Source organism: Mustela putorius, unplaced genomic scaffold (genome assembly GCF_011764305.1).
Source record: "Mustela putorius furo isolate JIRA1106 unplaced genomic scaffold, ASM1176430v1.1 tig00000450_pilon_pilon_pilon, whole genome shotgun sequence".
NCBI lineage: Eukaryota > Metazoa > Chordata > Mammalia > Carnivora > Mustelidae > Mustela > Mustela putorius.
The window spans coordinates 12,501,287-12,508,778 of record NW_025421385.1 but is presented as its reverse complement, the minus strand read 5'-3'; the positions used below and the strand labels follow the sequence as shown (position 1 = coordinate 12,508,778).

Here is a 7,492-nt window from a genome sequence, read left to right as displayed (position 1 = left end):
TCCATCCCGCTCACCCCCAGCTCCTGCCTCTGGCAACCACTCCTTTGTTCTCTGTATCTGTGAGCCCGTATTTTGCTTTGATTTTTTTTCTTTTTCTAAGATGCCACGCATAAGTGAGGTCATGCGGTAGTAGCTAAAGATAGCTTTCTACATTACAGATTAACAACCTTAAAGCCTTCCATTAAAAAGCAATTTCAAAGCACTTATGGATTACATAATACCCAGATTCATACACGATTATTAGCATTCTGCCTTCCTAACAAGGAGGGCACAATTACTCCTCCACCCTTCCACCTGTCAGTCTCTAGAATCAAAAATGACAGCGGTCCCCTGAAATCCAAAGACAAGCGTCCCCTGTGTACCTTCTCAATGTTAAAGGGAAAAAGGAAAAAAACTTAGAATAGGGCAATTATCAAAACATGAAGGGGAAAGTATTTTGTTCCATTTGAAAAGAATTAATAAAAATACATCCACCACTGTGGCAACTGTCTCGTAAGTGTGCCCGATGTTTTCTGATTTTCATTTCAGATCTACTCTTCACTCCCCCAAAACTTCCTGGCACCATAACCCCTGCTTTGGGCCACAGGAAGCTGCCCTCTGTGGACCCCTTCATCCACCAGGCTTTCCTGCCCTCTGTCTTCTGGTTGTGTCCTGACAATGGTGGTAGACAGTGACAGAAGGAGAGGAAGGTCAGGACACGTTCTCTTCTCTCTCTCTCTCTCTCTCTCTCCTGCATTGGCAGTGAACTTCTACCGAAGATCAAGGCTTCCAGTGGGCATCCCTCCCTCTCTCCTCCTGCTGCATTCTCCCTGGGTTCCAGGGACCTCTTCCTCCCCTAATTTGTGGTCCTTCCTGCTGAATCTGAGGGGCTTCACTGTCCCTCAGGAGATCTCTGCATCTGACAACACTTCTGTAAATAACCCATTCAGGAGACTCTCATCAATGACCCCCTTGGAGGGTGCCATCTGTTTCCTGCAGTGACCATGACCAGCACTGTGCATGACTGATCTTTTAGCCTTCATATCAATACATCAAGCATTTCACTCTTTTCCAAATGAAAAGTAAATTACAAAAGAAAAGAATAAGCCAACCACAGGGTGCCCAACTTTGCATAACTAATAAAATAATTTAGGCATTGCTGAAAAGAAAATTAAAGAAAGATGTTTTATGGTGTACATTATTTAATTGAGGCAATAGGAAAGGAATGTTAAGGAAAGCAGGAATGTTTGTCGAGTTCAGGGTCCGTGAGAACTGCCGATCTCTCCATGTTGCAGCCACATGAGTCATTCACGATGGGTCTGAACATGCATATGTAACGGTTCTTCTACTTTAGTGAAATGTAAGAAACTGGCCAGCCTTGGAAATTAGAAACATACATGTTCAATTATTTTATTAGGCCTTATTTAAAAAGAAAAATTTTCTATAATCAAATGTATTGTGCATTGTTTGCTGACATCTGAAACAATGGCTTATTAATAAAACTAATCAGACTTAAGAGTTGAATTTTTACAGGAGATTTGATTCTTTTTCTTCCCAAAGTAGGTTTACATTAGCTTTGCAAAAAGAGTCAGCTGATTTCCTGGATGTAAGGAAGAGTAAGGTTCTCAGAATTGAAAAGCAACCTGCTTTTCTCTTTTGTGTAGAAAAACAAACACAGGAACACAGAATTGAATTGTTCATAATTTGATCTGGGATTCTTTATGCTACATCATCAACATCGCCCCCTCTTTGTACTTCTCTTACTTTTTAAATTTCATTCTTAAAATGATAAAATGAATTCCTACGTACCCACTATGCTAACCAGAAACGGGAATATTACTGACCAGCCACAAACCCATGCGCCCCCCGCCCCCCATCCTCTCAGGACCACCCGGGCTCAGGCCCCGCCCACATCTAACCAGCTTGCTGGGGCACAGGGTTCCCCACCTAGGGGTGATCAGGGCGGGGCATCCCCTTGACCCTCACCAGGACCCTCCCCACAAAGCACACCCAGGTTTCTAGTTCTTCCTTTATGATGAAAGGCCACACAGTGTGGCATGGGCTCTGGCTTCCTGAGCAGCCACTAAACAGGCTGGAGGACACCAGGCGAAAGTAGAGGGACTTTAACTTCCTCGGGCAGACCCTGACCGATGGGAGACGCGAGTGGGCAGGGAGGCACCGGAAGATAAACCCCTTCTTCATCCTGCCTCCTCACAGTGTTCCAGAGAAGCCCCAATGAGCAGGACACAATCCCGAGTGACCCACTGTGCCTCTTCGTGACTCATCCCGACAGGGAAGGCGATACCTCCGTGCATCACTTTGGTCTAGTCTACTCAGGTGTCCACGACAAAGGACCACAGACGGGGTGTGAACAGCAGAAATGTATTGTCTCATATCCCTGGACGTCAAAAGGCTGCTATCAAGGTGTTAGCAGGGTTGGTTTTTCCCAAGGCCTCTCTCTCTGGCTTGTGGAGGTCAACTTCTCCCTGTGCCTTCCCATGGCCCTTCCTCTGGGCACACATGCGTGTCCAAATTGTGTCCAAATTTCCTCTTAGAAAGACACCGGGCATACTGAATTAGAGTCCATCTTAAAGACCTCATTAATTCGTTCACTTAATTCTTATCTCCAAATATGGTGGCATTGTGAGGGCCAGGGATTTAGGACTTCAACATATGCATGGGAGCAGGGGTGGGGGAAGAGAGGGCATTGGGGGCTGTGAGGTGTTGTGGGGGGCACTGTTCAACCCATTACACTTTGCACTCTTTCGCCTCCCTTTTTTCTCACTCTAGTTGCCCTGGGTCTTTACTTCGCATGTAAAGCATCAATCCGTGAATCCCCGACCCCAGCGAGGACTGGGCTTCTACAGCAATCACGCACACCCCCACCTGTGGGTGCTTGCTTTTCCTGAGCTCTTACCACCCCAGCACAGCTAACATCCTGAGCTCGGTGTTTCTCATTCGCTTTCTTTTCACTTTCCACTTAGAGGCTACACCTCCATAGTATCTTCTCCAGTTTTACCTCTTTTGGAAGGTAATGGAGTGTTACCCTGTGGGTTGAATGCTGGCACTTCCTCGTTCCACTCAGCATCGTGTTCCTAGATTTCGTCTTGGATGTGAAGAGCTGGGATTCATTCGTGTTCTCTCGCTGCAGAGCCTTCCATTGGAAGAATAAAGCACCGCGCAAACGTTGTTGTGCCGATGGACGTCAGGTTGTGCTGCGCAAACAAAAGCAAAGGACTAAGAGCACCAATAGGGCCCTCGAGACCATGTGCCGGGGACACTCAGAAAAGCACGGAAGGAGTGTGGGTCCCCTATTGCCTATGTCATCTAGGGCAATAAACATGAGTCTAACAGAGCCCACCCTCAGAGCCCAGGACAGAGTGCCTAAACCTTATGGGGATTTTATTTTAACCCACATGACAGAAGATGCCCTAGGCCCTCCCCGGCATGACTGGGGGCTGTGCTGGCCGCTGACATACTACCAGCTAGCCCTAGGATCCGCTTTATGAGCGCTCATGGTAAGAACAACCAGCTCTTCCTTGCCCTTGGAGCACCAGGAAAATGGGATCTAAGCCTTGCATCAGATCAGATTTTATTGCCCTCAATAACAGATTGCAGGCAATTTCCATGGAACTCTGTAGAAGTCCAACTCCTTTTTTTCATAGGGAGGAGATCAGTCTTTGACATGTTAGCATTTACTGCACAGGTAATTACCATGTCATTCTCCAGAATACATGTCCAGGCTTGAAATTGCTGGGGCACAGGACATATGAATATTAAATGGTAATTTAACTTCTCCCCAGCAACGCACTGGTGCTCCTACTGTATTCTCCTGGTATTTTCTAGTTAGTTCATTTTTGCCAACCAATGAGGTTAAAAGGGTAGCTCCCAGTAGTTTTGACTTAGATTTCCCTGATGACTCCTGAGTATCTTTTCATGTGCATATGGGCCATTTGCATTCCCTTTTGTGAAACACTTTTTGCTCATTTTTATACTGATTTGTCTTTCTCTAATCAACTTGTGAAAAGTATTTACATATTCTTAATTGTTAATTCACAGAATGTATCTTCTCCCAATTTGTGGCTTCTATCTTTCCTTTCTTTTTTTTTTAAGATTTTATTTATTTATTTGACAGAGAGAGAGAGACAGCGAGAGAGGGAACACAAGCAGAGGGAGTGGGAGAGGGAGAAGCAGGCTTCCCACCCCACAGAGCAGGAAGCCCAATGTGGGGCTCAATTCCAGGACCCCAGGATCATGACCTGAGCCAAAGGCAGACACTTAACCGACTGAGCCATCCAGGTGCCCCTTGTGGCTTCTTTGTATTTCATTATAGTGTCTTTTGATAAACAAAAGTTCGGGGGGTGCCTGGGTGGTTCAATAGGTTAAGCCTCTGACTCTTGACTTTGGCTCAGGTCATGATCTCAGGATGGTGAGACTGAGCCCTGCATCAGGCTCCCTGCTGGGCATGGAGCCTGCTTAAGAGTCTCTCTCCTTATCCCTGAGCCCCTCTTCACCCTCATTCTTCACCCTCACTGCGTAGGCATACTTGCGTGCTCTCTCTCTCTCTCTCTAAAAAACAAACAATAACAACAACAAAAACAAACAAACAAACAAAAAACCCACAACAGTTCTTAACTTCAGTGTAGTTGTATCTATCAACATTTTCTTTTATAGTTTCCCCTTTTGTTGTCTTGTATAAAAGATTCCTCGCTATCCCAAAGCCATGAAAATATATAAACTTCAAAGTGATGCATGGACCAAAAATTAAATCATAATGGCAATTAAAAACTGGTTGGAACCGAATGATAATGAAAATACCACATACCAAACCTTGTAAAATACAACAAAAGTCATGCTTGAAAGGAAACCTACGGTCTTAAGCTTCGTATTTTAGAAGTTGTATATGAACGAGCTAAGTATCCAACTCAAGAAACATGGCAGAAACCTCAAGTCCTCCCCAAGATCCCTTTCCCATCTGCCCTTGCAGTGAGGGGGGCGTGGTCATCATTTCTAGGCTAAGTTGGTTTATGCACCTTTGCTTCTGTATGTCCCACACCCCCATCTACTGGACAGACAATGCCAGGGTGAGCCCCAAGTTGCAGAAACCATCAAACGGGAATCACCTGAGTCCCTGAGCCGCTGGCTGGAGGAGAGCTGGTATGGAGAGTTGCCCAGCCAGCACACCCACAGAGGAGTGCGTGTGAAGAACATGTAAACTCTTGTGTGTTGAGTCACTGAGCTATGTCGGTTGTTTCGGCGTGAACCTAAAATAAGAAGTTAAAACACAACACAAGAATAAACCCAAAGGATATAGAATGAAGGAGAAGGTAAAAGAGCAGAAATCGCCGAAATGGAAAACAAAGATGCAGCAGAAAGTCTCAACAGCGGGACAGCTATTCTTCCCAGAACTCTGGAAAAGCCATCAGGTAACTGCTCTACTCCGCACTGACTCTCCTCGCGGAAAGTGTTTTCCTCTCCCCACACTGCACAGAAGAAGCACGCACTGACCCCCCCAACACACACACATATTCGAAGCCACATGGGCTGGACTGTTTGTCACCTGCTTCTCCAAGTGCCAAATCAATGGTCTGTATTTCCCCCATGGCAGCTGCAGCAGGAGAACCATGAGAGCGCGGAGCAAGAGACCGAGACTGAGAGGAAAGGTAAAAAGGGCACGAGGAAGAAAGAAAGGCCTGCAGGGCACAGGGTTGGGTTTCCTGGGCCGCTCAGGGCAAGTCCTCCCCCTCCAAGGGAAAAAAGACAAAAGCAGAGTATTGCCATCTGTGCGCCCCAAATATTTTCCATTGCCCACAATAGAAGTCAATCCTTTTCCCATGTCCTAACTGTAGTCTACAAGTTCAGTGAATTCTACAAGAGTGCTTTGGATAAAAGTGCCCAGGTGGATCCATCCAGAAAAAGCAGCCAAAGGGAGGTCCAGTATTCCTCATCATTAACTGTGATTTGCAAAGAAGGGTTTTTTAATTTAATCATCTGGTATTTCTTCCTTTTAATCTTTTTTGTTCTTGTTGTTGAATGGCGTCATCGCTGAACGTCTCCTGCTACAGGTCATCTTTCCAGCGCGGGTTCCTGGGGAGCAGAATCCCTGCTTGTTTCCATCCATCAGAAAGGAGAAGCCCACGGATTCAGGTGAGCCCAGCGTCGCCACAGGCAAAGGACGATGTTATTGTAAAACCAGGCATCTACGACCTCCGCTGGTAGCAACAGAAATAGTCTCCATAGTGCAGGTCACTCACCCCCTCGGCATAAAGGCTCTTAGGAATGTAGACTCGACAGCCTTCCTGTTGACACCCTTGGCTTTCTCAGGCCAGAACTACTCGCCTTCAGTGAAACATCAGAAAACTGGAAAGGTCCTCCATCTTGCCTAAATTTATGGGAATGTTCCTTCACCCCTACACTCCAACTGTTAATTTTTCTCCACTTCATTTGAAACTGCCTATGTGAAGGAGTCTTAAAGGAGTCCCCTGTAGACTCCTTAAAGAGCTTAGGTTCTCAGCAGTTCCTGTAATTCTGTAACCAAAGAAGCTGTTGTTGACGCCCGGGTGTATTCTTCCTATAAATACGAGTGAGTTCTGACACCTGATATCATGTTTTTCTTTAGAACCAGAGCCAATGTAATGAAATTCTCTATGCGGTAGTCTACAAAAAACCTTAATAGAAGTTTTTTTTTTTTTTTACAGAAAACTTTAATAATTTTCTCTAGTCTTTTTTCTGACTCTACAGTCGTTACTTTTTCCATTTAGTTACTTCAATAATATTTGCTCTACTGCCTACCATGGGAGTTACCCAAACTCTGATTTAGAAAGGCTCCCAATCCAAGCTAGAGAGCCAAACATCGACCAGGATGAGTCAATGTTACAGAAAAACAGAAGAGACCAGTTAATGATGTCCAGAATAGGATCGAAGAGAGCCCCAGAGGATGACCAGGGGACGCACCCCAGCGACTGCATCTGGAAGGGTGACTCCTTCCTCAGGATTTAAGAATCCAGAACCAAGTGCTAAGTAAGCGTTGTGAGAAGAGCATTAGCTAAAATTAAATAGTTAGTTAGTTAAAACTAACATACGAACCAAATCTTACACCCTGGCATTTGTATTTTATCTTCTCCAAAGCGTTTAATTCAATTATCATCATCGAATACCCTCAAAGGGGGCACTATAGTGGCACCCCTTCACTGAAGGAAAATCTGAAAAAGGTACTTCCAAGTAAAACACGCTGCCCTAAACAAGGTTAGCCCAAAAGTTCTTCCATTTATGTAAATGCCCTAAGAGTAAAAGGAGAAGCAAATCCTGAAAGCTCTTAGTTTGATTCTTTTTTTCTCCAAAGGTCAGGTTCTAGTTGCTTTTCTTTTTTCTTTTTTTTGGTTTGGTTTTTTTGTTTTGTTTTGTTTTGCTGTTGTTTGCTTTGTTTTTTTTTTTCTTTTGTTTTGTTTTGTTTTTGCCGTTGTTTGTTTCGTTGTTGCTAACTGTTCATCTGATCTGAAAGCCCATGGCCAGC

At 44.9% G+C, this 7,492-nt stretch overlaps 1 long non-coding RNA gene across 1 annotated transcript; it reads right to left on the bottom strand.

The window, feature by feature from the left end:
* Nucleotides 1-299: 299 nt before the first annotated feature.
* LOC123392111 lies at nt 300-7,360 on the bottom strand. The gene is made up of 3 exons (XR_006606802.1): nt 5,103-7,360; nt 2,999-3,194; nt 300-1,356 (listed from the first exon to the last, which is right to left on the bottom strand). It is a non-coding gene; the product is annotated as an uncharacterized LOC123392111 (long non-coding RNA).
* Nucleotides 7,361-7,492: the final 132 nt, after the last annotated feature.